Genomic DNA, 24,260 nt, shown 5'->3' with positions numbered 1-24,260 from the left:
CTTTCACATTGCATTACAGGCATCACCACTCCAGGTGGCAGAAACACAAACTGTTCTCAGCCCTGTATGAACTGCTGGAATTTTTTGGCCTATTGCTTTCCAGAGGTTCTTCCTCCAACCTTGTGAAATGCCAATCCCTACATGCACTGATCAGTTTTCGCCCAAAGAATCGTGAAGACCTCTCTGTAAACTCCTGGATAGCTCTCTCTCTCACTCTCGTTCTCTCTCTCTGCCTCCTCCCAGTACTCTGCTTTGCAAATTCTACGTGCCTTGGTTTCCCTGAACTCCAATATCTATCCCCTCCATTCAGTGAAAATCCTGGGCTCTCTTTGGATTTTCCAGGCTTGAGCTTCAGCTGGAAACTGTCCGCAGCCAGTAAGCTGGGGCAGCCAAGGGGCTTGCCTCATTTCTTTGTTCTTTCTCAGGCATCATAGTCCTATACTACCTGTTGTCCAATGTCTGAAAATGGTGGTTTAATATATTTTGTCTGTTTTTCTAGTTGTTTATGGTGAGAGATCAATCCTATATGGTTAATCCTTCGTGGCATATATTAAACTTTTTTTTTTTAACTTACAGTAACACCAGCTTCATGTGTTTCAATCTACTATTTCTTGACCAGGTTAGTAGTTTCATAGATTTGTTCACTTTGTGATCATTCATTGAGCTCTGCACTTATGATGTGTGTACTTTTCTGTGTATGTAAACTTCAATAAAACATACTTTTAAAAATAAAAAGCAAAATAAGTTTATATGAACATGTAAATGATGTAGAATAACCAAGACACTCTAGAAAGAAAATAAATTCGAGTGACTTTCCTGACCTGATATCAGATATCAAGACTAAAGCTATTTTGGGACTTCCCTGATGGTGCAGTGGTTAAGACTCTGCGCTCCCAATGCAGGGGGCCCAGATGTGTTCGCTGGCCAAGGAACTAGATCCCACATGCGTGCCACAACTAAGGAGCTGGCGAGCCACAACTAAGGAGCCCTCGAGCTGCAACTAAGGGGCCCACCTACCACAACTAAAGGAGCCCACGTGTCGCAACTGAGGAGCCTGCTGCTACAACTAAGACTTGGCACAACCAAACAAATAAATAAATATTTTTAAAAAAGACTAAGCTATTTTAGTGAAGAGATCATAGTATTGACACAAAGTTCAAAAAAAGACTAGAAAAAACAGAGAAACCCCTTTTCAAAAAAGACCCACACAATTGTGAGCACGATGTATAATAGAGATGTCACCTTAGAACAGCAAGAAAATACTGAAGTTTTCAATAAGTGATGCTGGCATGATTGGTTATCTGTAATTCATAAAACCTTGCCCCTATCTCACACCATATACAAAAATCAAGTCCAGATGAATTAACAACTAAATGTGAAAGGCAAAATTATAAAGTTGTTAGAAGATAACAAGAAAAGGTATAAATATCTTGAGAGGCAGGAAGGATTTCTTAAGTAGGACCCACAACAAAACAAAGTATAAAGGAAAAGACTGATAAATTAGTCTTTATTATAAGAACTTCTATAAATCAAAAGACACCACTATGGGGGTATAAAAGCAAGCCAGAGTTGGGAGAATATGTTTTTTTTTCACACATACAACTGATGGATGACAAATATCCAGGATATATAAATAAATGTTATAAATTTATAAGAAAACAAATGGTCCCCTCCAAATGAACAAAATACTTGTACTTTACAGATATATATATATGGAATACTACGGATTACTATATAGCATTGGAATACTACATGCAATGGAAGGCTGTATAGCATTGAAAGGGAATGAACTGCAGTTTCACCCATTGACATAGGAGAGTGTCAAAATACAGTGTTGAAGCAAAAGATGCCAAAGAGAAATGGATACATACAGTATGATATGATGTTGATAAAGTTTAAAAAAAGATAAAACTAAGCTATATTATTTTGGGATGGATACATAACTGGTAACACTGTAAAGTGAAACAAGAGAATGATTGTCACAGAACATTGGGATAATGGCTACCTCTGTTGGGAGAGAGGGAGTTGCAGTTGGGGAAGGGCACCAATATTCATTCTTGACCTGGTTGCTAGTCACTTGCATCTTACCACATTATTATTCCTTAGCATGTACTTACATGTTTTATTCACTCACCTATATGTATGATACATTTCAAAATAATAAAATAAAATTAACGTCAATTAGTAAACTAATAAACCTAAAATAAAATTAACCTAACCGATGTATATTTTCTTTATAAACAGAGATAATGTGATGATTTCAAGGTTTGTGTGTCCTTATTCATTCATTCATTCATTCACTTATTCCACAGGAATTTGTTGCATGTTTACTATTTGTTGGGCATTATACTAGATACTGAAAATACAGATATTAATTTATTATCTATCAGGGAGTTTTAATAATAAAAATTGATGTGATTATTATCATTATTGTAGCAAATGACATTTAATTGAGTGTCTACTTTGCACTAAGCATTCTAACGTACATTACTTCATTTAATTGTTTGACGTCCTTTAGTATGGACTTGTATTTTCCCAATTTAAAAAATGAGCACAGCAACATTTACTAACTTGCCCAAACTTTCAGAGTTCAGAAAAGCCAAAGCCAAGATTTGCTGTTAACAACTGTAGCTTTTCTGCCAAACATCCAATCTCTTTCCTTCAGATGACAGCACCCTCAATTTTCTTTGGGGTGCCCTACCCCTTCTCACATTTGGTCTTGTGGTTCAGTTGGAGCTGACTACCTAGTCCTGGGTTCAAAGACTGAGGAAATGACCCAGACTGGGTCATTCCTTATATTCTAAATAAGTGGATGGAGTGATTGGTTTAGGCATGAGGCAAAAGAAAGAGAAATTAAAGACTGAGTCTCGAAGCCTTGATTTAAACCCTTGGATCCAGCGATGCCTAAAGCTTTCCTCAATGTCTGGTCTTTTCAGTTACATGAGCCTCAAGTTGGGTTTTCTAACACTTGCAAAAAGGAGTCCTAGCTGATCCAGGGACACAGAAAAATAACCCAATACTTATTGTACCAGCTGAGTAATGAGGACTAAAATTAATATGAATATTTTTTATATGCACTTAGACACACTCAGGATACACAGAGGTGAGATGTTTTGTACTTTCTTCCCTTCCCCATCCTAGGTCTGAAGCCAAATCTCAGGGGAGGTAAATTAACACTAAGAGAGAGAATCATAGATTACCTTCACGTCGACACAGACCAAGCCAGTCATCCTTCACTGGGGGGACGGGGAGTGGGGTACAGCTGTACTCAGTTTCACGGAAGATGACCACAAAAGACCGGATCTCAGGGATGACAATGACAACGACAAGAGTAATTTAGGTTCTGGGATACACTTTATCACAGGTTTACAAAGCCCTTGGCAGCAAAATTAAATCTGACATCACTGCTTGGGTTGATAAACACTGTTGCAGTCTCCCAGTAGGGTGAGCTCAGACACTTGAGGGCTCTCGCTCCCTGAGGATTGGAGTCACCTTCTTCAACTCAGCTCACGATACCCCAGTCACCTCCAAGAGTGACTGAGCCTTCAGAAGCCCCTCGTCATGAGAGACAAACACAGCCCTTGATGAAAATGGAGTCACTTACACAGGAGCTCAACCAAGGCATGGGCTCAAATCCATCCTTGGATTTAACTCTTTGGCCCCATGACCACCTCACCTTCATTCCCTTCCCACCCAGGTTCAGAAAGAACTTTACCCTCTCACTTTACATGTTAAGGTCAGACTTCAGCAAGTATATTGAGTAGACCACTGACATCCTTTTAAGAGTGTAAGAGCTGAACCTTAAGATCATCACAAAAAGTCGTATGTTTTTCTCTCTTGGCGAGAACGATTCGCTACTTTCAGGCAGCAGAGGCGTATGGGCATTATCATTCACAACGGTTACAAGAAGTATGTAAATAACCACACTGTTTAGCACCCTGACCCGTGGTCAGTTCACCTCTTCCACGATTAAAGGTGACCATTACACTGAATGTTTGTAGCACTGAGCAAGCTGAGGTCATACTTACCCCCCAGAGATGGAGACAAAAAAGGAAAAAAAATGTTTTTTTCTCCTTGATAAATGTGAAGCTGTAACAAAACAAAATTTAGGTCTTTGGTGAATAATTCATGTTTATCTAAAAAAAAAAAAAATGACTTTCATTATATTTCATCTCCCTCTTATTGAGTTCTAGAAACGGATTCTCTGATCTGGAGCTTCCAGAAATCTGTAGCAGCTTTGCTGGCTGCTTCTCCCTTGTGAGTCCTTCCCATTACCTCTACCCCCCTCACCAGGTTCCCTTTGGCTCCACCAGGGTCATGGAAGAGGAATGAAAGGTCTGATCTGACCGTGGTGCCACTGGGGTGGATGCCTAGAGCTGGCATGTCTCTCATGGGCTGCCATGGGGTCCTCTAGGTCCCCCATCCCCGGATCCCTACAGTGGAATCCTTTGTCCAGGTAGTAGCTCTCTTAGGCTAACTGCTTATGCCCCACCCCCCTCAGCTGGACACCTGACAGTTTTCCCTCTACCTGCTTCTGCTCAGGTCTCCTTGCAGGGAGCTTGGTGGACAGTGTGCTTTTAAAACCACCCCACCCTTCCTGGAGGGATCTGGTACCGCATGCTTTCAGCTTTCGTAGTATTACACTGATTCCTGCAACATAGTGATTTCTCCGCTGCCCAGGCGGCCTCAGCCAACCCTGTGACTTTGCTTTCAAGCCTGAGTCAAGGTTCCAGTCCTTGTGGCCTTCCAACCACAAAGGGCACATAGTGAACTCTTAGTGGGTGGTCTATTCGGAGCTTCTCTTACTGGACTTCAGGTGAGGGGGAAGCACCCCCTACTTTTTCCCCAAGAGGAAAGTGAGACACATCACACCACAACTGTCTCCAAAGAAATTCAAACGTCTGCCCTTTTCATCTTCAATCCCCCAATCCCCACTTTAAAAAAATTCAATCATATTTTTTAAAAATTGAAATATATACATAGCAACGTTCACCTTTTGAGTGTCAAGTTCTATGAGTTTCTACAAATGCATACGATAATATAGCCAGCATCACAGTCAAGACATGGAACAGTTCATCACCCCCAAATTCCCTCTCTGTCTCTGAAATCAGCTCCTTCCCTCTCCCCCAGCTCCTGACAACCACTGATCTGTTATCTGTCCCTAAAATTTAGTCTTTTCCAGAATGTCATATAAATGGATTCATTCAACACATAGCCTTTGAGTTTGGCTTCTTTCACTTAACATAATGTTTTTGAGATTCATCCATGTTGTCCTGAGGATTAGTAATTTGTTCCTTTTTATTGCTGAGTGGGATTCTGTTCTATGGATGTACCACAGTTTGTTTACCTATTCACTAACTGAAGGGCTTTTGAATTGTTTCCAGGTTTTGGCAATTACGAATAAAGCCAGTGTAAACATTCGTGGATAGGTTTTTTTGTGAACATAAGTTTTCATTTCACTTAAGTACCTAAGAGTGGGATTGTGGGATTGCCTGGTCATATTGTAAGAAATTGTTTTCCACAGCACCTGTACCATTTTGCGTTCCCACTGGCACTGTGTGAAAGATCCAGTGCCCCATATATTTATCAGCACTTGGTATTGTCAATTTTTAAAAATTAGCCAGTTTAATAGGTGTGTAGTGGTATCTTACAGTTTCAGTTTGCATTTTCATAATAACTAATGATGCCGAGCATCTTTTCATGTGCTTATTTGCCATCCATATATCATCTTTGATGCTGTGTCAGTTGAAATCTTTGCCTTTTTTTGATTGGGTTGTTTGTTTTCTTATTATGGAATTTTGAGAGTTCTTTATATATTTTGGATCAGATATGTATTTTGCAAATATCTTCTTCAATTGTGTGGCTTGTCTTTCATTCTCTCTTTTTTAAGATATTGTAGATGATTTATTTTTAGTAAGATTTAAATCTCATCTAGTAAAGAAAAAATAAAAGGTCTGGAAAATATTTTCCTCTACCAGCTCATTTGTTTAGATACTATGAGATGACCACTTAAAATCTTCCAATTTGTAAATCAGTTAAGAATTTGAGACTCAATAACAATTTGATGTTTTTATTTGTGTGTGTGTTTGTGTTGATTTTTTCTAGTTTTCTTGAGATATAACTGACATCACACTATAAGTTTAAGGTGCACAGCATAGTGGTTCCACTCACATGTATTGTGAAATGATTGCCCCTATAAATTTAGTTAGCAGCCATAATCTCATAAAGATAGAGTCAAAAGAGAAAGAAAAAGTAGAAGAAGAAGAAGAAGAAGAAGGAGAAGGAGAAGGAGAAGGAGAAGAAGGAGAAGGAGAAGAAGGATGAGGAAGGAAAAAGAAAAAACTTTCTTTTCTTGTGATGAGAACTTTTTGGATTTACTGTCTCAACAATTTTCATATATATCATACAGCAGTGTTAACTATAGTCATCATGCTGTAGATTACATCCCTAGTACTTTATTCTCTTAACAGTGTCTTTCAAAGAGCAGACGTTTTCAGTTTTGATGAAATCTAATACCTCAATTTTTTCTTTTAGGGATCATGCTTTTATTATAATTTTGTAACTACAGGCTGCCTAACATAAGATCACAATGGTTTTTCTCCTACATTTTCCTATAGAAGTTTTTCAGGGCTTCACATTTAAGTCTATTACCTATGTGGGGTTAATTTTTATATATGGTGCAAGGTATAGAACAGGGTTCACTTTTGCATACAGATGTCTAATAGTTTCGGCACCATTTATTGTAAAACTCTCTTCTCCATTGATTTGTCTACACCTTTGATGGAAATCAGTTGACCATGTATGTATAGGTCTATTTCTGGATTCTCTATTTGGTTTCATTGATCTGTGTATATCCTTTAGACAATACTACACTATCTTGTTTACCTTGGCTTTATAGTAAGCCTTGAAATCAGTTACTGTGAGTCCTCCAATTTTGTTCTTCTTTTTCAAAATTCTTTTGACTGTTCTAGATCTGTTGCCTTTCCATATAAGTTTTAGAATCAACTTGCCAATTTGTACAAAAAAAAAAAAAATCCTCCTGGGCTTTGATTGGGATTGCATTGAATCAATAGATCAGTTTGAGAAGAACTGCCATCTTAACAATACTGAGTCTTTTAATCCATGAACCATCCATTTATTTAGGTCTTCTTTTTTATTTCATTAATGTTTTGTACATTTTAGCATGCAGATCTTGTACAGATTTTATTAGATTTACACCTAAATATTTTGAGTTTTTGGATGCTATTGTGAATAGTACTTTTTAAAAATTCTTAAATTTCCCATTGTTAATTGCTGCAAAATGAAATAAAATTGATTTTTGGCTTTTTATCTTGCAATTTTATTACACTTGCTTAGCTCTAGTAGCTTATGTTGCAGATTCTTTGAGATTTTCTATGTACACAATTATGTCATCGTTGAATAGAGTTTTATTTCTTCTTTTATAATCCATGTGACTTTTATTTCTTTTTCTTGCCTTATCGCACTAGCTAAGACCTCCAGTAAAATATTTGATCGGATTGGTGAGGGTACACATTCTTGCCTTATTCCCAATTTATAGGAGTCAGAGTTTCCTTAGAACCATCTCACCAAACTTGTAGCTAGAGGGAAACATTCCTTAGGTCTCTTTCAGGGGAAGAATACAACTCCTACCCACTGACAACTCTATCCAAAGAAATCTAATTTCAACTTCTGGCCTTTACAACTTCAGCTTCTGTATAACTTTGAGGCAGGTAGGTGTAGGGGTCACAAAATCAGTTTCAGGATGCCTCCTTATAAGTCCTACAAATGTATACTAGCACCTTCATTTTGGAAGGAGAGAGATACTTGCCACATGTTTTTTTTCCCTCAGCACTTTGGGGCCTCAGCCAAAACCAAAACATCCTGATATAGATGATATTACTACTTTTCTTTTACAGATGAGGGATGTTAGGCTCAGAGGTCAGATAGCTGGGAAATAGCATGATTTAAACTCAGTTCTGTCTGTCAGGTCCACTAGGCCATACCAGTACAAATAGAAAAATTCAGGCATCATTTATTACTCCCCAAACTCACATAGAAAACCAAGAGGGCTAAGGTATTTCTAAATTTAATTTGGCCATTCTAGAAAACCATACCAAGGCTAATGGAGGAAATAGTGTTACGTTTGTCCTCCAAATGTCCATGGAATGATAATCATCCAATATCTTGAAACACGTGCTGAGTTCAGAAGCTGAGAGTCTCTCATTATCAACACTGGTCCCCTCAGGCCTTCCTTGAATTATCTAGACAGGAAATCAGGACTGACAATATGCATTCTGTTTTAGTCAGGAGATTTGACCATAGGTCTCTAGGTCAAGGAGTCCAAGCCAATTTGCATCCATGGCCACTTCAGAAAACCCAGACCCCACCTGGAAATCACTTCTTGCTGAGAAGGAGGCAGGTCCTAAGCAATTAAAATTGATCCCACTAGGATCACAACTGAAAGGAATAATACCACTTGGATTCATAATCCTTTCTCGGGAACTACCATGTTTAAGTTAAAAAAGAGTCTCAGCAGTTCCACTCCCTTGTATATACCCAAAAGAATTGAAAACAGGAATTAAAAAATACTTGTACATGAATGTTCAGAGCAGCATTGTTCACAGTAGCCAAAAGATAGAAACAACCTAAAAGTCCATCAAGAGATGAATGGATAACAAAACATGGCACATCCATACAATGGAATATTATTCAGCCATAAAAAATGAACAAAGTACCGATACACGTTAAAACATGGATGAAGTTTGGAAACAGTGTGCGAAGTGAAAAAGAACAGACACAAAAGGCTACATATTCCATTTATATGAAATATCCAGAATTGGAAAATCCATAGAGACAGAAAAAGGGTTAGTGGTTGCCAGGGGATGGGAAGTGACCGCTTACTAAGTATGGGGTTTCTTTTTAAGGTAACAAAAATGATCTGGAACTAGATTGTGGTGATAGTTTTACAACTCTGTGAACGTACTAAATGCTATTGAATTGTACACTTTAAAATAGTTAGAATGGTAAATTTTATGTTATGTGTATTTTACCACAATAAAAAAAAGAGAGAGAGAGAAATCTTCACTATGGAGTCAGGGTGTGGTTGTCCAGCCAAATCATTTGCAAATCAGGCAAACCTCTCTTGCCTAGTTTAGACCATTGTCATATCCTCCCTGGATTATCACAGTAACCTACTTGGTCCCCTGTCCCTAGGGTTATCCTTCTCCATTCCATCTTCCACCAACTTTCTACAGTGTCAAACTGAGCACGACATTCATTTGTCTAAAATCTTTCCATCTAATTTCCTACTATGAAAGAGGAGATTCCTTCACACAGCATCTGAAGGCACTTCATGACATGGCACTGACTACTTCTCTCCTTGTGTATTTTTCACAGTGGGCATGCCCAGAGGGGGCAGGGACCACGGTGGTCTCACGCATCCTTGGAATGGTCTGGCATGTGTGGTAGCTCCAGCTCTTGCTATTTCCCCAAATATCCTGTATTGTAGCCAAACCAAATTCTCCAACAAGCCAGGCCAATCCATGCATCTGAAACTTTGCATACATTGGTCTCTCCATTTAGAATGTTTTCTGACCCATCTGTCAACCTGGGCTAACGCTGATTCATCTTTCAGACTCAGTTCAAGCGTGCACTCTCTAGTGACTGTCAATCATTCATTTCTCATGTTTCTGCAGCACCTCGCCGACCCTTTGTGGCAGGGCTTAACACTCGTCCTGGTAGGATTTATCTCCATCCTTGTCTCCCCTACCACGGGGACCATGGGGACTGAGGAGCTCATGTTAAACATCATCCTCCCCTCCCTCCACATGTGATGTGGGGGGAAATAAACAAACAAGTAACTCAGTACTTTTTGTCTTGAAGGGTACACCTGGGGAATTTTTTTTTCTTTGCACAGGAGGAGACTATCTGAGTTAAACTGGAAATTGAGGACAGTGCCGCTGAAGCTCTCCGTGTCATTCTATTTACTGCTGTGGCAAAAGGCGAGAGGTGGAGTCAGGAATTGAAGCAGGCAGAAAAGGTGGGCAATTGTAAAGACACAATGGATATTTCACCCTCACCGAGCACCTCTCTTCCTGAAGGATCCTGCCACGCACTGGCTGAACTGACCAGAAAGTGAATCTTACCTGTTTCTCTGCAAAGGCTGAATGCTGGGCACGCTGGGTGCTCCATTCGGCAGAAGTGTGCCCTCCCACGCAGCCTGAATAGAGGATCAAGCCTGAAAGCGAAATTCCAGGTTTCCTGCACATCACTGTGCCCTTATCACTTTGTCCCTTTTCCCTGCGCATGTCAGGAGGAATAATCCATTATGACCCTTCCTAATGACGGTGGTCTTTTCAGTTTGATCAAAATGTGCTGTGCCCTCTGCACCCTAGTCTGCCCCTCATGTCTGCTGCCGGGTCCCTTTGATTAATGTGCCCTGCCCTCCCCAGGGTGCGGGGAACTGGGCCCTCGGGAGAGCGCCTCTCCTGCCTAAGGCTTGGACCGTGAGTCTCTCTGAACCCTGGGCTTCAAGGGTCAGTAGGGAAAGGAAAGGGAGAAATCTAGGAACAGGTTGGGCCTCAAAACAGAAGGGAGAGTTGATATTGTTTTGTGCATCTGTTGAGTTAGGTCACTTAGTTCTGCCTTTCCTATGAGGTGGTGGTTTTCCCTTTGACAGGTGAGGAAACTGAGATGAAGCGACTTCCCCAAGGTTACTCCCCTCCCAGTGCCAGGGCCAAAGTCCAAGCCCTGATCTGTCCGCCCCAGTGTCTGACTGCTCTCCTTCCCCCCACCCCACCGCCCTTCACCTCTGGCCATGGGAGTGGGCTGCCCAGTGGGCTGAGGAGAGGGAGAACCAGTGGACGCTTCAGGTGCATAAAGGGGCAGGTGAATGTAGATGTGAGAGAGGATCCCATTCAAGTCCAAAAGGTCCCGTCGGCCATGGGATTCCATGGTGCTCCTCACGTCAGGTTATCTAAGGCCCATCAGGCCCGGGGGTTTTAGAGCTGGGGATGCAGAGTACCCCAAGAAGCCCACAGAAGAGGGGGATTGGCGAGGAGTTGGCAAAGGCAAGGCCGCAACCAGTAAGTGGATGTGGAGGAGGGCCAGGCCCCCACTCCTGAAAATGGAGGTGGAAATCAAATCATCAGATCTGATTAAACCTTTTGATGTGCATGTATATTCATAGTGACGGAATCAAACCGGGAAGATAGGAGAGACTCTCCTGCAGAGAGAGCTTCACTGGGGGGAAAAACACAGGAGGAAACAAAACTGAAAAAAAAAAAATCAAATCATCAGATGGGACTGTCTAGCGGGGATTGGGAAAGGCCTCAGTCTGGTGGCATAGAGGCTTGGAGACACCTCAGGGTGAAAGGGCACCTAATATCCATCCAGCCCCACCAGGAGGGAGCTCAGTGGTATCTGATACAGGACTTGGGTTTGCATTTTCCCACTTACATTTTGGTGTCTCTGCTTCTGTTTTTAAAAATTCTATTGAAGTATAGTCAATTTACAATGTTGTGTTAGTTTCTGGTGTACAGCAAAGTGACTCAGTTATACGCATATGTACATTCTTTTTCATATTCTTTTCCATTATGGTTTATCACAAGATATTGAATATAGTTCTCTCTGCTATGCAGTAGGATTGTTTAACCATTCTATATATACTAGTTTGCATCTGCTAACCCCAAACTCCCAGTCCTTCCCTCCCCCACCCCACCCTCGGCAACCACAAGTCTGTTCTCTATGTCTGTGAGTCTGTTTCTGTTTCATAGATGAGTTCATGTGTGTCATATTTTAGATTCCACATATAAGTGATATCCTATGGTATTTGTCTTTCTCTTTCTGATTTATGTCGCTTCATACGATAACCTGTAGGTCCATCCATGTAGCTGCAATAGCATTAATTCATTCTTTTTTATGGCTGAGTAGTATTTCATTGTATATATGTACCACATCTTCTTTATCCATTCATCTGTCGATGGACATTTAGGTTGTTTCCATGTCTTGGCTATTGTAACTAGTGCTGCTATGAACAAGGGGGTGCATGTATCTTTTTGAATTAGAGTTTTGTCTGAGCATATGCCCAGGAGTGGGATTCTTGAATCATATGGCAACTCTATTTTTGGTTTTCTGAGGAACCTCCACACTGTTCTCCATAGTGGCTGCACCAATTTACATTCCCACCAACAGTGTAAGAGGGCTCCCTTTTCTCCACACCCTCTCCAGTATTTATTATTTGTAGACTTTTGAATTGATGGCCATTCTGACCGGTGTGAGGTTTGGTGCCTCTGCTTTGCTGGTTCTGTAGACACACGCACACTTTACTTACAGGAACGGGACACCGGCCAAATGCAGAACAGTGCTCACCTGCTCAATATCACTGATTGAATTCCTGTATTCATTCATCCATCTATTCATTCATCCAGGAAACATTTGAGGGACTAGGCGATGGGAATAACCAGCCAAATAAAACCAAATCCCTCCCCAGAGGGTAGGCCACAGGCAGGGAGCAGACGTGTTTGTGAACAATCATAGCACAAGGGACCAATGACATAGGGAGGTATGTCTGAGTCATCACAGAACGGTACGTCTGTTCCTCAGGGTTACCTCAGGGAGGTAGGAGAAAGCATCACAGAGGAGAGGGTGTTTTCTTGGGCCATCAGGGATGATAGGAATTTGCCAGATGGCAAAGAATGGTGAGGGGATTGCGGGCAGAGCAAACAGCAGAAGGAAAATAAGAGACGTGAGAAAGCGAAGGACGCATTTGGAGAGCCACGGGGAGCTTGGGAGTAGGGCGTGGGGTATGCTGGCAACACTAGGCCCTGGTCAGCACGCCTGATGGTGCAGCAAGGTATAGAAAGGTGGAGCTAATAACAGTAGTGAAGAAAGAAAGTATTTTTATGGTAAAGTTCTGACATGATGCCTCCGTAAGGTCCAGGCCACCTTTGTGAGGTACGGGCCTCTTTTGGCTCCCCCCAAAATGCTCTAAAAGATAGCAAGTCTACTCCTCTGAATTACCAAATCCCTCCCTTCGTGCAGGGTACGGAGATCACCAACTGTGAGGTGGGGGCCACCTCTGTGGGGTCCAGGTGGGCAGGAGAAGCTGCATCTATTCACGCTATTATGGCTGCTTGATCTCATCACTCTTTTTTTTGCGGTACGCGGGCCTCTCACTGCTGCGGCCTCTCCCGTTGCGGAGCACAGGCTCCCGACGCGAAGGCTCAGCGGCCATGGCTCGCGGGCCCAGTCGCTCCGCGGCATGTGGGATCTTCCCGGACCGGGGCACGAACCCGTGTCCCCTGCGTCGGCAGGCGGACTCTCAACCACTGCGCCACCAGGGAAGCCCCTGACCACCAATCTTAAGAAGTCTACAAATTATCTCCAAGCAGATGGAAATGGCTTATCTCTTTAGTTATTGGGGAAACACAGCAGAAAAACTTGTCCAGATGGTGTGTATGAGTCCAAATGAGAAACCCACCCACAAAGAGTAGGGTGTGCTGCTGGTGGGAGCGCCCAGGGTTAGGGAGAGGAGGAGAAGGGATATTTGGCGAGAAGGGTGGCCATGCTGTTCAGAAATTTTTGCTTGTCCTTTTGAAATCATTTAAATAATCTGTGGTGTTCAATGGGTACTTTACCTGATGTAATTAAAAATCAGATTGCTACTTTATTTATTTATTTATTTTCAGATTGCTATTTTAACTGAGAAAAATGGTACTTTCAACTGTTTTAGAAAGAAGAAAAGAATAAACATTATCAAAACCATATCTTAGAAGATTAGGACAAAAAAGTCCAGGAGGAGAGGCTTCAAAGCTGTTTGTGTTTTCCCTAGCTTTGAAATACATAGACAGTCCTGATAATTTTATCTTCCTCGAAATACAGCAAATAAAGTCTATTTGCTACTCCCGGGCAATTCCATACATAAATTTAAAAAACAAAACAAAACACAAAGCACTTTAAACGAATCCTCCTGTGAGTCTCAAATCCATCATTTCTCTTCCTGTGGAGAGGGCTTATGCCACAGATCAATGCAATTCAAAAATTTTGGAGGTGATTTTGTTCTTCCCACCTTGCTATTTGATGAGTTTTCAGATGGCCGTCTAAAGAACAGCTTACATGCTGTCTCTCATGGATCTCAAGGAGGCTGCAGAGGAACTGACATGTTGAGAGATGGTTAGCAGAGATATAAATATATTTTATCTTGTTTCCTTGTCAGCTTTTAAAGTTAGTTCAAACACACTACTTAGTGAATTTATGAAAAATCTTTTTTTTTTAACTCTGAGAATAATATTTCCACTTCTCGCCTTCACATTTAGTAGGAGAACTGCTTTAGGAAGCATCATCTTTCCCATTAAAAAAGGCTTTCTAGGCACAAACTATGCCACAAAAAGCACATGGAAAGATGGGCTGATTCCCCTTAAAGTGTATTTTGGGATGTGTTAGGTTTAAAAATGGGATAAGATATCCTAATATCCCTAATTAGAGTTTTTTCAGGCAGTCAGATAGAAAGTAAGTCATTCTGTAGCCATAAAAGTCATCTACTCCTGGTGGGACTTGCATTTACAAATAATTTTGTATATAACTCATTCTTTCTTTCTTTCAAAAAATCATCTGTGAAGCGCACTGTATGGTCCAGATCCTGTGCCAAACTTAGCAATACTGAGGTTAAAGATATGGTTCCTGCCAGTGAGTTGCTCATAATCCAACATGGAAGACGGACACAGAAAAAAAAAATTAAACAATTGCCACACAGTGGAGCAAGCGTGTACATAGACCCTGAAGTTACCTCTTGAGACTGAAGGCACACATCATCAAGACTGATTGGCGGTCTGGTTGACGGATGGATACCCAAGCCTCATTCCTAAAAGAGACATTATCAATATGGCTAACCAAATGGTATAGAAAAAAGAGCAAATGGGCAGATTAGGTAGAAGTTAGCTAAACCTCCTATGTTCTGCCAAAGAGGATAAGTTTCTATCTCAAACCTTCCCTGAAGAGCAGACACAACACACTGATAGAACTGCCATAGCTTCCTTTTCCAGACCACAGATATTAGATCGTTTGCCTTTACCTGCCACTGCCACCTTTTATACATATATACACACACCTCAGGGAGATACGGCAACCCCCAAAGCCCTGCAAGTGAAATAGCCATACGTTCAGTTCACGTGTTACAGAGTTTCCATGATCCCTAACTGCATTAGTTAGGATGCTTTTGGCTGCAGGTAACTTAATATCTAATTAATGTGGCTTAAACAATAGGGGTTTCTATCCCTGCTTCCAGCTTGGCCCTGCAACTCAGTGGTGTCGGAGCTTGGTTGGGTTACCCTCGAGAGATTCTCTTGGCCTTCCCTTTGTGGTGAGAGGTTGATTGACACGCCTCCAAACAGCACTTGCTCCCCTAACAATGAAATCTAAAAGCAGGAAGGAAGGAGTGAAGGTTTCTCCTAGTCCTTCTCTCCTTGTATTAGGGGGAACTCTCTCTCAGAAGCCCTCAGCCGACTTCTTAAGTGCTGTTGGCCAGAAAGTGGGTCATAGGTCCATCCTTAAACCAATCACTAGCACAGGAGAATGTGTTACATTGGTTAGCTTGGACCAATCCATCATTCACTCTCTGGGGCTGGGGAGGGTTCCACCTTGCCAAAACACATTGCTACCTGTACTGGAACTAAATTAAGGTTCTGTTGGCATGGAAGAAAGCAGAGTGTGGGGGGCAGTGAGGAACAACTTATAGGCAAGCAACCAGCCCCATTGACCTTTTTGGTGAAAAGCAACTTTTCACTTTTCCATAGGATCACCCAGGGGTGGGGTGAGTGTGGGGTGATCAGAGAATCCAGCCATCCCACTAGTGTTGCTGTTTTTCTCCCCAGAGTTGGAGGCATTATTGGCTTGTGCAGGTGGTCCTAGAGATCTTCAAGGTCATCACTGAAGACCAACTCATACATCCAAGTCGAGTGCTTGAGAGCCCTGATCTCAATAACTGTAGACAGGAACCATTGTTCACTGCTGTTCTTAGTAGGTCACATTTGTGCCCCAGATTTATGAAGCTTGATTTATAACCCTTAAGCCACAAAGCTTATGTTACTCCTCCTATCTCTTCATGTATGCAGTGTCTTAGGGAGTCAGCAGGAACCCATGAAACTACAGAGCAGACATACTGTGATCTGGTGTTTCCAAAAAAGAAGACTTAGGTAGTTCAAACCTTGCTTCAAAAAGAAAAAATTGAAAGACTTGATTGTATGGTTTCCCTTTCTGTGAAATGCAGGAAGCACTCAAAAGGTACTGAGAGAAGAATTCCTAGGCAATATTTTGAATGTGGGAAACCCTTTGGCCCTACAATTGCTTGCTTAGGGACACGGCCTCAATGAGGTCAAGGCTGAGGTCTGATTCCTCTGTGAGTCTAGTCTCTTCACACAGAGATGACTTGGGTTCCAGGGCATACATCACACCCATGGGCTGGGTCAGCCATCTCACAAATACAGCTAATCCATTTGTGTACAACCATGGCCTTAATTCTCCACATCTGATTACAAACATGGCCTTAATTCTCCACATCTGCCTTTACCTACAGCACTGATCATATAACTTCACAGTTTCTCGCATCAAGGGGTGGAGATGATTGCCCCAGTCCTTGAATCCAGGCTGACCTCGTGACTTGCTTTGATTGGTAGAAGGTAGTAAAAGTGACACTGAGTCAGTTCTGTGCCTAGGCTTCAAAGCATTTCCCACTTCTGCTCATTCTCTGAGAATAAGCCTGGGCTAGCTTGCTGGATGATGAGAGATTCATGACTCAGTCACCCCCATTGCTGCAGCCAAAAGCCAGCAATGTGAGGGAAGCCATCCTAGACCAGCCGGGCCCAGCCATTCTACCAGCTGACAAGAGAGGCATGAGCGAGGCATGAGCAAGACAAGCCATGATCAGCCTAGGCTAGTTTGGGATGGTTTGTTACACAGCAATCGCTAACAGATACCCCATCAGTTATGGAGGTGACTTGAGCCTCTGCCCAACTCATCCTTACTTTGAGAGAAAGTGCCTGTGATACCAGGAGCTGGGCAAACCCTCTCCTCTGTGTCAGGACAGCATGTGGTGAAGAGTCCTGCTCAAAGTCTTGCAGGTGACGTTGGGGTTTCTTACGCTTTTATGAATCCCACAAGCTCTAAAGAAATCCATGTCTCCAACCTGGATTAACTTCTTAGTGCCAGGGAACACGTGCTGTTAAATCTGTTCATGGCTAGCTGATTAGGGTCAAAGGCTGAATGTGAAGAGATTAATCCTTGAGTTCAGGGTGGGATGCTGTTCAGGGGAAAGTCTCACTCCTCTAGGGCTCTGTGATTCATCTTGTTGTCAAGCCTCTAGACACCTCTTAGCATCTGACTTTTCAAGCCATCTCAGAAATCTTGATCCAAGTCCAAACTAAGATAGGAAGCCCCATCCAGCCTACAGAGAGGCACTTCCATGGGCGAGGTAGCAACACTGCCTTCTCTACCATGCAGGTAGCAACCCAGACACCCCAACAGACTCACCACCTGTGGGTGTTTCGGCAGCTGCTTTGGCACACTCTTATTTTACGCTTTCCAGCCCACCAAGATTTTCCCCTATTCCTGATGCCAGCTTTGCCCAGGCTAGGGGATGGTGGTCCCTAACTTGTACGCCTCAGAATGGACATGGAGGTGGAGAAGAGCCTTTATCAGAAAACCACACCATCCCTCTTTTAAAGGGAAGTTCCAAGAGGAGCAGGAGGCAATAAATCAGCTTTTGAGAAGCAGAGCTTTATTTTTTTCTAATTTATTTATTTTTATTTTATTATTTACTTTTGGCTGCATTGGGTCTTCGTGGCTGCACGCGGGCTTCCTCTAGTTGCGGAGAGCGGGGGCTACTCTTCTTTGTGCTGCACGGGCTTCTCATTGCGGTGGCTTGTCTTTGTTGTGGAGCACGGGCTCAAGGCACATGGGCTTCAGTAGTTGTGGCACGTGGGCTCAGTAGTTGTGGCTCGCCAGCTATAGAGCACAGGCTCAGTAGTTGTGGCGCAGGGGCTTAGTTGCTCCACGGCATGTGGGATCTTCCCGGACCAGGGCTCGAACCCGTGTCCCCTGCATTAGCAGGCGGATTGTTAACCACTGAGCCACCAGGGGAGTCCCAAGCCGAGATTTTGAGTGTGCTTTGGTCCAAATCAACATTTTTTCATTAACTAGCCCCCAAATTATAGCCTGGAGATCTAGAAATCCATTTACGGAAAAGCTCAGGTAGGGAAACTGTCAAGATAAAAACGAACCATCTAGTCTGTGGGACTTTCGGTGGTTTTCCCTGCTTTCCCTCACCTCTTCCCCCCACCATCAACTTGTACAATTTTCTTGTTCACGTCCAGTATCAATTTCAAGGAGTTCCTTTCTTCCCTCTTCTTCCTTTGTTTCCCACCTCCTCCCTTCCCCTGCTGAAGTCCTGTGTAAAAATTTGTGAGGGGCCCTTGAATGGTTAGGTTTATGCCAGTGTAAGAAGGATTTTTTTCCCCTCGTGAAAGGGGCCCTTGAAAAAGTTTTGCTCTCTCCCGGAGAGCCAGCTGGGACTGCCTGGGTTTCCTGGAGAAGGTGGCCATTCTGCCAGACTCTGAAGTGTGAAGCAGACAGTCAGTGTGCCCTGGGCTCCTGGATAATGGGGACCCTGTTCTGTTAAGTACACAGCCCTGAGGTCTGAATCTCGCAAGAAGCCTAGAATTCCTGCACAAAGGTGAGACTGAGGATAACCTCCCCCTGCATTCAGGAAATGGATTATTCAGGCCTCTAATTCAGAAAGTATGGAGCATTTAAACTGGGCATTAATTTTTATGCCCAGTTTGGCAGCAGGAGTTGGGCATTGACAGTTACCTTTTTCCTCCTTTTTTGCTAAAGCATGGGAAGTTAGGGGGCTGGAGGATACTTATTTTGTGATACGTCCGACTCCAAAGGTAACAGTCAGAAACCTAGTACTATGTGCCGCTCCAGCTGAAAATGAAATTAAATGAGAAAACCCCACGCAGGAGCCCAGTCCCTCGTGCGCTTCGGTCGCGGTGCCAGGGAGGCTGGAACTGTCTCATGTGGCAGCTACTTGCCGTAAAATGAGCAAGGGATTCAGTCCTGAGTTTGAAATCTGGCTCTGCTCCCCCTACTGGCTGTGCGGTTCTGGGAAGATGACCTAATCTATGTCCTCGTCACTTTCCAGGAAATTGAAGTTAATTATAAGTCCAGGGTGTTGATTAAATATTAGATGGCGTGATGCTTTGTTAAGTAAAATCTATTTCAGACACAAACACCAGGAGCTAGGATTACATTTGACGATTATATCAGTCTGAATAGACTGGGTTATGTGTTCAGAAATAACTTCGAAATCTCAGGGGTTTGCAAGATTCAGTTTCTGCTCACACAAGTGGTCCATGGTGAAGGGGCTACAGCTCTGTCCCATGTGCCCTTCACCTTGCGACCTGGACTGTTAGAGCATCTCCTATGCAGGGCATTGCTGGGCTCATGGCAAAAGAAAAGAGAAAATGGTGGAATAACACAGTGGTTCTCAAAGCTTCTCTTGAAGTGGCAGAGGTCTCTTCTGCTAGGTTTTCATTGGTCAAATCCAGTCATATGGCCAAGCCTGTCCTCAGTAAAGTGGGACTATGTAATTTTCCCACAGGGACAGACAGAACAGTATAATCTATCACTGCTGCATGAAACAGAAAATCCCAAATACCAGAGGCAGATAGGGAAGCTGTTCCTCTCTCTTGTAAAATAAGCCCCTAAATAGACTGTTTGGGGTTAACAACGAAGCTCCCCAGTCACTGGGGACCCACACTTTCTACATATCTGTCCTATCATCCTTAGTTGGCGTGTTGTTTTCAAATAATAGGAGAGAAACGTGTGTTCTTTTAGGAATGAAAGGAAAGGGTGGGCCCCCATATTTAGCTGCATTTAGGAGAGGGCAGGAGAATTCCTTAGCTGAGCAAGTGGGAAACAGAATGAATGGGAACTTGACTCAACCAGTTGGCCAGGGAACAGAAAAAGAGGAAACAGCAACGTAAAAAAAAAAAAAAAAAAAAAAAAATCAACATAAAATGAAAGCGATAAAAGCACACAGATGGACCTAGATGCCAAACAGGTCCACACTGAAGAGAACACAGAAGTGAGCTCAGCGCTCAGAAGGGACCGGCAGCCGGAGCGAGATCGCACCTTTGTTGTTAAAAATGGCAAGATTCGGGGGTCACTTCGTCTTTGTCCTTCCCGAGGTCTCTCGTGGATTCATGTGTTGTTTTGTCAGAGTCTTTCTCAAGTGTTTTGCACAGATGGGGATGTGAATGATACACTGGACTTTTGCGCATCTGCACATACCTTTTGTTTCCAGCTTCCTGTGTCTTCCTAAATGTCCTTATTCATTTTGGCTAAAGTGGATGCCTGCCTCTATTTCGCTTGCATGCATTCTGTTGTTCTGATCGACCTTCCCAGGAGGGCCCAGGAACCCAGCCCACAGCTCCAGCTTGGGCCTGGCCTCTGAGGGGTCATGTGTGAACAGTGGTGTGGGAATCCTCCCATCTCTGAAGGAGGCCTGAGGGTGGGGGGGGCTCCCCGCCCCCACCCCGCCCCCCACGCTCTGCTCTCCGGCCTCCTACCCAGTCCCAGGGAGAAAGTCCTCTTCCACTTCTCTCAAAAGCTAGAGCCTCACCTGCAGGAAATCCTGCCTCAGGAATGCAGATAGACTGGAAATGGCACAGCAGGGGGACGGCCCTGTCCAGGTGCCCCCTACACAAGGGACATTTTTGAACAGGCAAGTGTTTTGTCCCTTCAGTGTGCACGTAGAAGCAGGGCCCAAATGTCCTGTGGCTCTTACAAAGAGATGAATCAGAGCTGTTCTTACTTCTTGAGGCAGCTTGCGGAGAATCCCCATGGCCACCCCCAGGCTGGGCAGGCCGACTCCCAGACACCAGCCCAAGCCTGCATCTCTGCGCTCAGGCCGTGGCTGTTCCTTCCTCTTCTCTGGAAAGTATGATCAGTAAAGGTGACCCCGTGGCTACCAGGACGGTGCCAGCTCAGCCCGAGGGCAGGCCTGCCTGGGGCGGCTCTTGCGTGGCCCTCAGTTCCCGTGGGAACCAGGGAAGGGGTCCAGTGTCCCCAGTAGTCGGGTTGGAGCCTGGAGACGCCCTGTTCCATCCTCACACAGCAGCCCTTGTTAAGGCGGGTCTGCACAGGTCTGGCTGGGCACACACTGGTCAAGCGGGAAGAGGAAACTTACAGTTTGATGAGTCCCCGGACAGAGGGTTGTACTTTATCTCTGGAAGAATTATGCAGGCAGCCCTGTCCTGCAGTATGGTCTTTTTAGGGCCATGCTCGCTGGAGCAGAGAAACTGAAAGTGTCTAGCAGATGTGGCACCACTCCAAGTGCATGTGGCCTGTGGGCCTTACTTGAAATTCCAGCAGTGAAAGTAAAGGTGAAATGTGCCTGGAGGCCCAGCACTGACTGAACTAAACACCATCATTAGATACATCTAGGTTCAAATCTCAGACCGCTTCCCACTGTACAATGTCACAAGAGCACATTTCTGCTAGGACCAATCCTTGGATGTTCTGCCTCAATCCCAACCCAAAGTCTCTACTTTCCTAGAAATGTCGGAAGGCTCCATGTGCTTCTTGCTGACCCTTCTTTCAGATAAGGAGGTCATTGTTTCTGGGTCCCCCACTTCTCAGCCTTCTGTCAGAAAGAAGCTCAGGATTCTCTTGCTCTGGCCCTTTCCCAAGAACTGAGGCAGGAACTCCCTGGAAAGCAACTCTGCAGGGGGCTCCATACACCAGAGCCTCGGGACCTGCTGCAAATGTGGGTGGGCTGGTTGAGTGCGTGGGCTGTGGGTGAGTTTTCCGTGCCATGTGACAAATCATCACGATCTTAATGCCTTGAAATAATACACTGTTATCTCACAGTGCCTGTGGGTCAGGAGCCAGGCATGGCTTACCTGGGTCCTCCCAGGGTCTCACAAGGCTGCAATCAAGGTGTCCCTACCAAGCTGCGTTCTCATGTGGAGGCTCAACTAGGAAATAATTTGCTCCCCAACTCATGCGGGTTGTTGGCAGAATTCATTTCCTTGTAGCTGTATGAGCGAGGGCCCCAGCCAATTACTGGCTGTCGACTGAAGGTTGCCCTGACGTCCCAGAGGCCACCCAAAGTTCCCTGCCACGTGGTCCTCTCCATAGGCTCTTCACAGCAGGGTGCTTGTTCTGTGAGGCCATCAGGAGAATCTTGCTCCGGTTGGCTAAGACGGAGTCATATATTATTGAATAAATAGCATAACCTTGGGAGTGACATCCATCACCCTTGCATTTCCTATGCGTTGGAAGCAAGTCACAGCTTCTGCCCAAACTCAGGGGGACAGGATAATGCAAGGACATGACTCATTGGAGGTGACCATAGGGTGGGTCCATCACCACTGCCCCCAAACCTGCCTGTGTTTGTACCTTACCTCCTCCACTAACAACTTAGGTGACCTTGAGCTAGTTACTTAGCTTCTCAGCCCAGGTCCCTCATTTGTAAAATGAGGGTAAAGCCCATAGGATTCTTGGGAAGATCAAATAAAATGTTCCATCTCAAGTATTTCACAGAGTGCCTGGCACATAATAAACACTCAAATGTTAGCTATGATGACGGTGGTGGTGATTAATATTAATAGTACTGGCACTGATTCCCAGGTCTGTCTTGGATATTAAGAAGCAGAAATGTAACTCTGACTATGGCTACTTCTACCCTGGTTACAAAACCCTCTGCGAAGGCCAGATCCACATCCTTGGCTGTTCCAGAAATCTTTTTTTTTAATTTATTTATCGTTTTTTATTTATTTATTTATTTTGGCTGCGTTCGGTCTTCATTGCTGCGCACGGGCTTTCTCTAGTTGCAGCGAGCGGGTCTACATGGGCTTCTCATTGCGGTGGCTTCTCTTGTCGCGGAGCACAGACTCTACGTGCACGGGCTTCAGTGGTTGTGGCATGCGGGCTCAGTGGTTGTGGTTTGCAGGCTCTAGAGCGCAGGCTCAGCAGTTGTGGCGCACGGGCTTAGTTGCTCTGCGGCACGTGGGATGTTCCCGGACCAGAGCTCGAACCCGTGTCCCCTGCATTGGCAGGCGGATTCTTAACCACTGCATCCCCAGAGATCAGTTTCAACCTCAGCTAGGAGCTGGGACATCATGGGATGCCAGGCAACAGCGCCAGCTTCCCAGCCACTGGAAGTCTGTTAAGCGATGAGTATGCTTAGGAAAGGCAAGAGGTTCTCCTCATCTTTTGTGAGCCGCAGGGCAGCTGAGATTGAGGGGCAAGTGTCCTCTTTGGACCCTGTGGGACAGGCCACATTAAGCATCCCTTCCGGATGGCTATGATTGGTGCCTCACCTATATCCTATATAGGTGATCTCTCCCATATCCTATTCATCCCTGCATCTATAACTCTATTACCTGTTCACACAGAATAACAAGCCATGTTTATTATCACTAAAAATCTCATAAATTCCACGAGAAATTTGAAATATCAAGTAAAATACACACTCAACCCCAGCATCACTGTAACGACAGCCTAAACACACAACCATCGAATAAACAAGCCAAAGAGAATAGGTTACAATAACCCACACCAATACTAACAACAATTACCCGCGATGAATTTCTCAAGTTTAGCAATACTGTGATCTGGACATTGGCTCACGGAAGGATGTACTCTCCTGGCCGGGTGCCTTCCTTAGTAGTGCCTCATGGGAACTCAGCTGTTCTGGTGATGCCGTCATGTGACCCCTCATTCGCACACCATTGTTCTGAAGGTTGCTTGGAAGCCTAACTCAACGTTAGCCTCTCAACTCTATGATGTCCCTGTGCAAGAAACACATGCTGGACACTCAGTACCTCTGAATTTTTTTGTAGGGAAATTTGGGAAACTTTGAGTTATTTGTTTCTCAGGGAGCTACAAATAGTTTTCTAATTATTTTCATTTTTGGAACAGCTGCACCACCACTGGAACTTGAGGGGGTGGCTGTTTTGAAACTCACAGGCTTAGGACAAAACCCATCTTGCTTTATTTCAAAGAAAGAAATGATCTTTCAATAATATCCAGGAGAATTGGATGGGAGATAATCATCAGTATTTTTTGAATCTGTAGGCAGCTCTATTGTGTGAAGGGCCAAGGGTCTTCAGTCTACTTAGCTTTCCATTTAGGGAAATTTCCCCCAGAGGATTTTCTTTAGATCCTTAAAGCTCTATGTTTATGAGGCGTGGCGTCAT

The sequence above is a fragment of the Delphinapterus leucas genome, chromosome 19 (assembly GCF_059928025.1).
Source record: "Delphinapterus leucas isolate spDelLeu-1000000601 "Yukka" chromosome 19, BTC_Dleu_Yukka2, whole genome shotgun sequence".
In the NCBI taxonomy this organism is placed as follows: Eukaryota; Metazoa; Chordata; class Mammalia; order Artiodactyla; family Monodontidae; genus Delphinapterus; species Delphinapterus leucas.
Note: the sequence above shows the minus strand (reverse complement) of the source record.